This window comes from Suricata suricatta, chromosome 14 (genome assembly GCF_006229205.1).
Source record: "Suricata suricatta isolate VVHF042 chromosome 14, meerkat_22Aug2017_6uvM2_HiC, whole genome shotgun sequence".
Lineage (NCBI taxonomy): Eukaryota > Metazoa > Chordata > Mammalia > Carnivora > Herpestidae > Suricata > Suricata suricatta.
Window position 1 is genome coordinate 7,204,273 of NC_043713.1, and position 10,331 is coordinate 7,214,603.

Below are 10,331 nucleotides of genomic sequence, written 5' to 3' on the forward strand. Positions count from 1 at the left end.
AAGACTATGGTCTTTGAAGTTTGTTCTTAAGTAACTTTTTTAAAGGTTACGGTGAGTAAATCCATCAGGTTAAAGCAAAACGTAAGGCCTTTTCTTGGCTTTCAGTTCAGCCACGACCATACAGAAACATAAATCAATAGAGAAGAATATGACATTGTTTTTGCTTTAGTAGAACCTAGGCAGCCTTCTTGCTCCTCACCCCACCCAACACAAATTTCTGCCAGTCTGACGTTTAATTTCGATGAGCCGACACACAGTCAGGGTCGGGCCTGAAGTAGTCAATCTAAGTACTGCAGAGCGAACGGACCCAGGCTTCCACAAACTACGACCGCTGACGAGCGACTAGCCCAGCAGCTTTCCGATGACCCTCCTAACTCCTCGCTCGGTTTCCATCCCACGTCCATCAGCATCCTGCGCTAGCTCGTGCCCTCAGTCCCCGTCCCCACGCTCGCTCGGAGACACTCGCCTGGCAAGATGACACCACAGGGAAAGGTGGCCCGGGACACACGAGTCCACCCCGCCTGGTCCCACTTTTAGGTCCTGACCATGCACCTCAGGGGGAGCCTTCATGCCGCCTGCAAATCGCCCCACGTTTCCACTCCCCCTCTCCTGCCCCCCCACCGACTGACTCGCCTCACTCCTCACTCCTCACCCCCCACCTCTCCTCCCTCACACCTGTACCCCTACTCCCCGAGCCTCACGCTCAGCCGAGGGTCCGCTTCCTGCTTCTCGGAGAAAACTGAGGACAGGAGAAGAAAACGCCGGACAAAACCATCCTGTTGCTCTGCCGACCCTGCGCCTCTCTAACGCCGCCCCCCACGGCCGTGTACTGGACGACCCTCCCCTCCCAACGGCCTCCCCCCTCCACCAGGTCGCCCCTAAGACTCCATCTCCCAATCACACGTACAAGCAAAGTTGTCCCGACCCTCCTTCCCCCGCCTGCCGGCCGTGGTCCCGGCTCCTGCACCCGCTTGGCAACACAGCCCCCAGTTCCCTTTCTCCCATCTTCCCTGCTCCCCACACCAGGGACCCCCACGGCACCACACAGGACCCGGGCGGGTCTCGGTCACCAGTGACGTGCCCCCGCCGAGCCAGCATGGACCCCGGTCCCTTCCCGAGCTGCGCCGCCGGGGCTCTCCAGCCCTCCCCGGACCACGCGCCGCGCACCCGCGCACCTGCGCCCGCACCGTGTGTCCTCCGCTCCGAAGCCGCAGCTTCTTCAGCCGCGTCTCAGCCCACGTCTCAGCCCACTCCCTCCTCGACACCGCCCTTCGCTGCCTCCGGAAGTCTGAGGCCTAACACGTCCGGAAATAAACTCCGGCTCTCCCCGTCCCGGCGCCAGATGTGCTCTGCGGCGGCCTGTCCCGCCTGCGACGGTGGTGACTCTAGTCTTCCCACCGCTCGGATCACAACATCCACGGACGGCCGTCGGGACTCCTCTCACAGTCCGCGTCCGGTGTCGCGTCTCAGCTACGTTCAAGGAGTACGCAGAGCCCGACCACCTGCGAGCACCACACTGCTCCGCGCCCCCCGCCTGGCCGCGCTACCGAACTGCCGCCCAATTCCTTTCCCGCTGTCTCCTCTGCCCCCTGACCTTCCCAGCTCGGCCCCCGCACAGACGCGGCCGGTGCCGCACCTGAGTCATGAAGTCCTTGATCTCTGACCCGGGAACCTCGTGTCCTGTGGCAGCACCCGCGAAACTGCCAGGCTAACCTGACCGCTTGGGCGGAGGGTGAAATTTCCTACTCCGCAGTTCCTGACAGTAAAGACACGTGAGAAATAGTTACGGTAATAGAACTGCTTTGACTTCCTTCAGGGCCTCTGGATCTTACACGATGAGCTTCATTTCAAAAAGTAGTATGAACAATTACATGGCTACAAAGGTAAAGAAACTTTAAAAAAAGTTTTTTTTAATGTTTTATTTATTTTTGAGACAGAGAGAGACAGAGCATGAGCAGGGGAGGGGCAGAGAGAGAGGGAGACACAGAATCTGAAACAGGGCCCAGGCTCTGAGCTGTCAGCACAGAGTCCGATGTGCAGCTCGAACCCAGGAACGTGAGATCATGACCTGAGCCAAAGTCGGAGGCTTAGCCAAGTGAGCCACCCAGGTGCCCCAAAGGTAAAGAAATTTAAAGGTAACAACATTAAGAAAAATGAACTTAAAGTTGCCATATAACTTAAAATTTAATGAATTAAGAAGCTCTAATAAATTTTCAAGAGATACTCTCCCACTTTATATAGGCTATTGACACAGAAATATAGGGTAGCACTAGTACTAGTCTGCTGTGTGACACGGAGCCTGTTCCCCGCAGGAAATAGAGACTGACCTCTAGAGCATGTCTGCCTCCAGAAGAATCTGATTCAGTGGAACCAAGAATATGCAGAGACTTAGGAATTTAACCTGCGGGGAACAAAGTTTTCAGGAGCACTTCTAAGCATCTTTATAACTGTGTCAAACACATTTCTATTAAATATGAACATGTTCATAAATTCAGTCATTTAAAATGTTAATGGAGCTGGCTCATAAGAACTGATTAGTGAAATAAATTCACTCAATTTTTTAATTCAGATTTTAATGCTTAAAAATTTTTAAAGACACTTGGGGTATCCGGCTGACTCTGTCCATGGAGAATCCGACTCTTCGTCTTGGGGTCGGGTTGTGAGTTCGAGCCCCACATTGGGTTAGGGATTACTTCAAAGTAAAATCGTCAAAAAAAAAAAAAAAAAGGTAGCACACTTTTACACCAGTTCATCACTGTCTACAGGTATATATGCATTAAGTTTTTAATGTATACGTTTATACACTTAATAGGTACATTAAAAAGCTAAGAACTCAGTGAGTTCCCTACATAATTTCATTGCTTTCACTGCCTATGACAAAATAAGGCCTCACTGGTTAAAGTAACCAGTAGATTAGACCCTTTGAGAATTTTTTTACAAACTACTAACAAATACGGCCCAAAGATCTACGTTTCGTGTTGTCATTTTTATTCTGGCTTAAAAAATTGAGGAAAAAAACTAAGAAAATCAACGTATCGATCCAGGAGTTCCAACGTCTGATGAAGAGGAGCTTCAGTCAAAAGAAGATGAAAGGGAAGAAGGTATAGAAGAAATTAAAAACTTTTCCCGTAACTGAACGACACAAGCTTACAGACTGTAGGGATCCCTGGAATGCTCTGTATGCCCAAAGAAGAAAAAGAGATAATCAGGCACACCGTGATGAAATTTTAAAATTTAGGAGATAATAAAAAGGTCCTAAAAGTTCCCAAGAAAAGAGGAAAAAAAAATACATGCAAATGATCGGAAAACAGAGCAACTTGGTAACACTGAGAGCCAGAGGCTGGCGGTCTTCTTTCTTCAAAACACTTCTCAGCACCCTGGCAGGGCCATGCAACTGGCTCTGGGGCACGGGTGAGAAAACTGACCTGGGTCCCTTCTGGGCCAAGCACCTGCGGGCCAGCATCTGACCCGTCGGCCCTCATTTACACCCACCCTGGCGGCCCAGCACCATGGGCTGATGGGCGGGGGGCTGCAGTGAAGGCGGACCGGGTCCAGATGTGGCAGAGAAGCCCCAGGCCAGGCGCAGACGTGGGGAAGGCAAGAAATAACCTGTATTTACACAGGAGAACGTCAGAGTTCACCCGTCGCTGCAGCAGCACCCACTCCATCCTGACGGAGCTCGTCACCCAGAATTCTACACAGCCAGACGAGAGGTCAGAGGACGGGGAACATATATGCTTTCCAACGAGGTCATTTAAAAAAACAAAGAAAAAAAAAAAGGCACCTCCCCCATCACCTTTCTTAGGAAGTTACGACAAGAATGAGCTCCGTCAAATCAAGGAAGTAAACTAAGAACACAGGGAACCTCGCTTATGAAAGAGAGAAAAGAATCTCTGGCTCTCCACCCAGTTTGAGATAACATCCCTGCAGCCCGCCCTGGCTCCTCCCAAACAAAGGTCACCTCCCAAGAGCCAGCTCACCTGTGACATCACCCGCAGAGACACAATGCAAATTCCCCCCACCGAAGATTAAGGGAAAGCGTCCCGCATCAACCGCAAGAAGAGTTGCACGCATGAGACTCCACCCTCCTGAAATCTGCTAGAAATGTGGTCCCCGGCTTTGAGCAGAGTAGCTAACCACTCTCGGTTTCCCCATCTGTGTAAAGATGAAGCTGACCAATAATCAGAAGGTTCCCTCTAATTCTAAAATGCAGGGGCGCCTGGGTAGCTCAGTGGGTAAAGTGTCTGACTCCTGATCTCAGCTCAGGCACGATGGCACGATCTGTGAGATGGAGCCCCACTTTGGGCTCTGCGCAGAGAACATGGGGCCTGCTTGGGATCCTCTCTCTCCTTCTCTCTCTGCCCCCCAACTCTTGCACATGTGTGCACTCTCTCTCAAAACAAATAAACATTTAAAAAAGTAATAAAATGCAGTAATTCTGCAAATACACAAAACTACCAAAATCCTAACACAACTCTATGTGTGTTACACGCTTACACATTCTGACACTCTGACATGTGGTAACAGTATTCCCTAAGTATATTGTTTTCACTTTCAAAATCTGTGTCCACAGATAAAAATGACTATTGTCACAAGGATGAAGATACTTCCTTTAAAATCAAAATTAAGCCTTACTAAGAAACCTCTCATTGCTCTAAACACCAAAAGTCAGAAAAGGAAAATCATGCAAAGTAACACATCTACCAGGGAGAATTCATCTTACTCTAGAGGTGTATCAGCCCTGTGGCTCCAACCGTCCAGCGTCACTGGGGTGGCCAGAGGCACACCCGTCGTGACAAGAACCAGCAGCAGTGCCCAAGATCGGGCCACCCAGGGTGCGTGACGAATACACCTTTTGTAAGTAGCTCGGAAGAGTAATGCTCATTTCTTAAAATGGTTTTTGATGGAAATGTTTTCTAATAGGAACCACAGATTCCTTCCGTTCTCTTCAAAGAGAAACCCGAAGCGCAAGCGTGTGTATTATTTACAATCGCACTTGGGCACTAAGTGCTCCGTATAGACAGATGCCCCTCACGTGACCACATGTACCTGCGGGAGAATTTCCGGACGGCGCAGGACAGCTTCAGGGGCCCGGACTCTCGGGGCGGTCTGTCTCCCAGGCCTTCTGAGGGATTCCGTCTTCTCTTCTCTCTTCTCTACTACTTGACGGTCTGCTCCCCAAACATGGTCTCCAAGTGTGATGCCCTTTTAATAATTTTAAGAAAACATTTCAGTATGATGGCTGTTAAGTGGCATAAAAAAGATTAAAACAGTAGAAACGCAAGAGCCCAGGGCTTTGCAGGTGCACAGGAGTGCCCTGAGCGCCCGCGGTCCACGGCTCCCTCCGCCTGACCGTGCCCGCCCGGTGCCAGGCCGCCCAGTGGCGGCTCACATCGAGGACCCGCACGATTCCGCAGCGGGCCCCACTTGTGCATCTGTGGGCTCCCCTCTTTCCTCTCTGATCTCTGTTTCTCTCGTCCCTGGGGTCTTGCGCCCTTTCCCCACACGGGGCTTCCTGGACAAGAGAAACCACATCTTCCATGCGGTCACGGACTCCCCAGGATACTCCTTTTAACTAATCACAGTATATTTTAAACTAATTATTACTGTTAGCACTCATTAGGTTCAAGGCACTGAACCTGTACATTGACATGCATTTCTCCTTTCATTTTCACACCAGTGCTGAGAAAGGCACTATCATGATTTTACAGGTAAGGCAAATAAGACAGATTTGTTTTAAAAACCTCCCCTATGGGGGCGCCTGAGTGGCTCAGTGGGTCGTGCTTCTCCTGACTTTAACCCAGGTCATGATCTCAAGGTTCGTGAATTCAAGTCCCGCATCGGGCTCTGTGCTGACAATGCAGAACCTGCTTAGGCTTCTCTCTCTCTCAAAATAAATAAAATAAACTTTAAAAAGAGGGGGTGGCCAGGCACCTGGGTACCTATCAGTTAAATGCCTGACTCCATTTCAGGTCATGATCTCGTGGTTCATGGGATGGGGCCCTGCATCAGCACAGAACCTGCTTGGGATTCCCTCCTTCCCTCTGCCCCTCCCCTACTCATTCTCTCCCCCTCGCTCTCAAAATAAGTTAATAAACTTTTTAAAAAATTAAAAATAAAACTAAAACCTCCATGAAACCAGAGCTGAAATTCAAAGCTAGATGAGCATCCCAATAAACACAGCATTCCCCAACCACAGTCGGAGTTAGCCGGGCCTCCGTGTCTAATTCCAAATGACTCCTTTCCCTGCTGCTGCATTCCACAGCAGGTAACTGAGGATGCCAGGGCTTTCAGAACCAAGGTTTCGCCATATTGGGCTATGAGCTGCCCCAAGGGAAATGGGCGTTGGCGCGGTAACTCTCCGCACGCTGCGGATAACTACACTCCAGTAGTGACGACGCCCGGGCATCTTCGTGACCAGCCGGCCGGACACGTGAGTGCACGCAGACACTCCTAATGCTCTACAGGTAAAGACAGTCCTTGGGGCACCTGGATGGCTCAGCGGGTTGAGCGTCGGACTTCAGCTCAGGTCATGACCTCACCTATTCACGGGTTTGGGCCCCGCGTCAGGCTCTATGCTGACAGCCTGGAGCCTGCTTCTGATTCTGTGTCTCCCTCGCTCTCTGCCCCTTCCCTACTCACTCTCTCTCTCTCTCTCAGGAATAAACATTTAAAAAAAAGAAAAAGGACAGTTCTTGGGGTACCCGCCTGGCTCAGTCGGTAGAGCATGCAACTCTTGATCATGGGGTCGGTGAGTCTTGGGGGCAGCTACTGAGCTGCCCATCGTGTTGGGCATAGAGCTTACTTAAAAAAAGGCAGATCATGGTGTGAGGTACTTGGGCCACGTACTGTTACAAAAACTTCGGCCTTATTAGCGCTGTGGTTTGTTCAGCTACGCAGGTCAGCTCAGATGGGGATAAATAAGCAATAAATAACCCACCACATTTCTGTGATCTACAGCACATCCTTGCCTTCAATGTGTAGATAACAGTATAAAAGCTACAATCTTTTTGTGTCATGTCCCCATGGGTTGTGTCAGGGAGACACAGAAGAACCACAGACCGCGGTCTGCCCGTGTGGGACTTACATGTGGACAAAGACCAAAACAAATAAATAAAATAGTTACAGACTGAAATTAACGTTGTGAGAAAACACATAAACCGGTAAGACCTACTAAGACAGGAACAGTAAAGACGTCCCTGATACACTGCACCTGGCATTACGGTCTGACAATGAACCAACCACAGGAACAACTTTCTAAGCAAATACAGCTACCATGTCAGATGCAGAAGCCAAAAGTGGCCTGCGACATTAGGGAATAGAAAGGACAGAGTGTAACTACGTGGTGAGACACAGAGGGTTGTTCGAGTTGAACTGAAGAACCAGGTGGAAATCTGATAGCCCAAGACGGAGAGCTTGGATTTTACTTTAAACAAAATATATATTCACAGTAACTCTGTCAGGGGCATTTATTATCCTCACTTTAAATTTTTTTTGTCTTTATTTTTATTTTGAGAGAGAGAGAGAGATACAGAGAGTGAGTGGGGGAAGGGCAGAGAGAGAGGGAGACACAGAATCGGAAGCAGGCTCCAGGCTCTGAGCAGTCAGCATAGAGCACAATGCGGGGCTTGAATCCACGAACATGAGATCATGACCTGAGCCAAAGTCGGGTGCCTGACTGAGCCACCCAGGTGCCCCTATCCTCACTTTAGACCCATAGAAGAAATAAGACTCAAAGTGGACATAAAATGTATTTAATGTCCCAAGGCTACTAATATATACTAAAGTTCGAACACCTCCTAAAGGCAACACAAGGGCTGAAATCTTAAATGACTTTATCTGAGTCGGTCTGCTCTTGAAACATCGAGACCAACAGTCACCTAAACATGACTGTCCCAACTAAGTAAAACTTAAGGTTTGTAAGGATCATCAAAGACCGAAAGTAAACGTGCCCTGGGTCCTAATGCCCTTACTGCTCATTAGTTAAACCAATATTCTGTACAGAATAAGAGACCACAAAAACATTCATGACAATTTCGCTGGGAACACAGTTTACAACATGTCCCAATGCTCTTTCTCGTTTACTGTTTGAACAACTCTTTCGATATATCTAGTCACACCAGAAAGTTCCCCCTTTTTTTGACACACGCTAGTACTATAAATTTCTCCCTAGTAAAAGGAGTAATCTTACAGAAGTACTCAGGCACCACAGATGTGCCATTTCCAAAACTGGAAAAAGATTAGGGAAGAGGACCAAGAACGGAAGTAGATAATCTTCACTTCCCATAAAAGATGCAACAAACAGGGGCACCTGGGAGGCTCCGCAGGTCATGGCGCGCTCTCGGTTTCGGCTCAGGTCACGTCCTCACGGTCTGTGAGATGGAGGCCTGCATCAGGCTCTGCGCTGACAAGGAGGAGCCTGCTTGGGATTCTCTCTCTCTTCCTCCCTCCCTCTCCCTCAAAATAAATAAACTTACAAAATAAAAAGGATGCAGTAGACAAACCCCAAAAGGTGATCTTAGCTTAGGTCACTTACTCACCTACCTACCTTTATTACAAATTAAATAAACCAGGTGCACGCACATCCATCAGGTGTGCTACGTTATAAATAACATGGGGTATGTGACCTCATACTCAACACATCTGTGTGTGGATCAACCCATTTCACGTGACTGCATATTTCTGAGACAACAGTAATCACCACAAATTCAGACACGGACAGAACATTTCCTTTTTTCAGACTCTACTGTGACTTTCAAGTAAGATCACACGATTTCACCTATGAGCAAAATCAAAGACACCTACTATTAATAACACAAAAGTTTCCTCAAAACTCACCGCAATGGAGCAACCGACCAGAGTTTTCTGAGGAATGAAGTTACATAACATGACAGCCTCATGCAGACACTTGCTTCTGTTCCCCAAAAAGGAGGCCGTGAAAAGAAATACTGGGGAAGGCAAGATGAGTAGGAATCCAGGGAGTACTGCGGCGCTTTCCCACTAAGGTCAGTGGCAGGGCCCAGGCCGGCTACCGCCCAGGTCAAGGGCGCCCAAACCTTCTCTGCCACCCCCTGCAAGGTGCAGCCTTGGGGGGGAGGGGGGTCACGTGACACCCCAGGGTGTGCCCTGGGTCCCTCCGGAGGCCATGTTAAGGTCTACCCTATCCTTCCCACCAAGAGAAGAGGAAAGGGGCAGTGCCAGGTACCCCCACCAATGTAGAAGTCACTTAAAGATCGTAATAGAAGGAAAACAGCAAGACAGATGCCGAATGGAGACCTAAAAAGGCGAAGGGGTCATCCTTAACCAGACGGAGCAGGGACTGCACTTGCCAACCCCCAGGTCTTCTGGGGAGGGTGACGGAGCACAGGGTCGGTGAGCCCGCTCCCCCAGGAGCCAACACTAAGGTCTCAGGGGGAGGAGGCGCCACACCGTGCCTAGAACAGGCACAGACAGACCCTGAAAGTCACAGCATCCACTCTCGGTGATGCCGCCCGAGGAGAAAATGAGAAAGCACGCAGGAAAAGAGATGGGTCACAGGCTACCTTTCCACGTTTTGTCTGTGAAACTTGGTAAACAATGCCACTCGTGTTTTTCAACAGCGCTGAGTCTCCGGAGCACTAAGTATTCCACTGAAAGTTCATTCATTCGGATCAGCTAAGTGGATTGCACGCCGTTCCTGGTCGGGTTTTGTTGGGGTTTTTTTAAAGTCAAGATAAACGTCTGCCAACTCCGGCTGAGAACACCTCGGCCATCCCATCTCGAGGTGGATGGCAGTTTACTTTTGTGTGACTACAAAACAGATCCGTATTCCGAGAAACACGGATCTGGTGTCTCATTCACAATTTTATTGGGAGTTACTACGTTCCCGGTCCGCACACAACATAGCGCGCTGCCTTCCCCTGGGCGGACGGACGTTCTAGAAAACATTCGCCGACCCGAACTCCAACCTTACAGGTCGCACAGCCGGAAGCCCGAGTTCGACCACCGACTCCCACCGGCCCCTCCGGCCGCGAAGTGGGGCCGGGAACCCCGCGCTGCCCACTCCGACGGGACGCGAGCTTGGCGTCCGGCCTGCTGCACACACTCCGAGTTCTGTGCCAGGACCCGCCGCCGGGAAAAACGTCAACAGTCGTGCCACCTAACGAGCCGCAGGGGTGTCCCCGAAGTTGCCAACTCCCGAAGCAGATCGAAAATTCAGGCCTGTCTCGGTTCCAGGGGCAGCTTCCAATTCCACAGCCCCCACATCCGCGAAAGTGAGCCCGGCCCGGCGGCGCCGTCACGCGCCGCACAGACGGGGGCCCCGCGCGACCTCCCGGCGGGCTGGAGGGGGC

At 50.2% G+C, this 10,331-nt stretch overlaps 1 protein-coding gene across 9 annotated transcripts in view; it reads right to left on the reverse strand.

Annotated features, from left to right (window-relative positions):
- The window catches only part of SOCS6 (suppressor of cytokine signaling 6), a 193,128-nt gene extending 182,835 nt beyond the window's left edge, over positions 1-10,293 (reverse strand). For 5 of the 9 annotated variants that reach the window (XR_003902437.1, XR_003902436.1, XR_003902438.1 and 2 more), the window contains exons 1-2: positions 9,543-10,293; positions 5,050-5,205 (exon numbers count right to left, since the gene is read on the reverse strand). The gene's annotated coding sequence lies outside the window, so the exon portion shown is untranslated. The remainder of the gene's footprint in view (positions 1-5,049; positions 5,206-9,542) is intronic. The other 4 variants (XM_029921885.1, XM_029921887.1, XM_029921886.1 and 1 more) reach the window with 1 other exon arrangement.
- Positions 10,294-10,331: the final 38 nt, after the last annotated feature.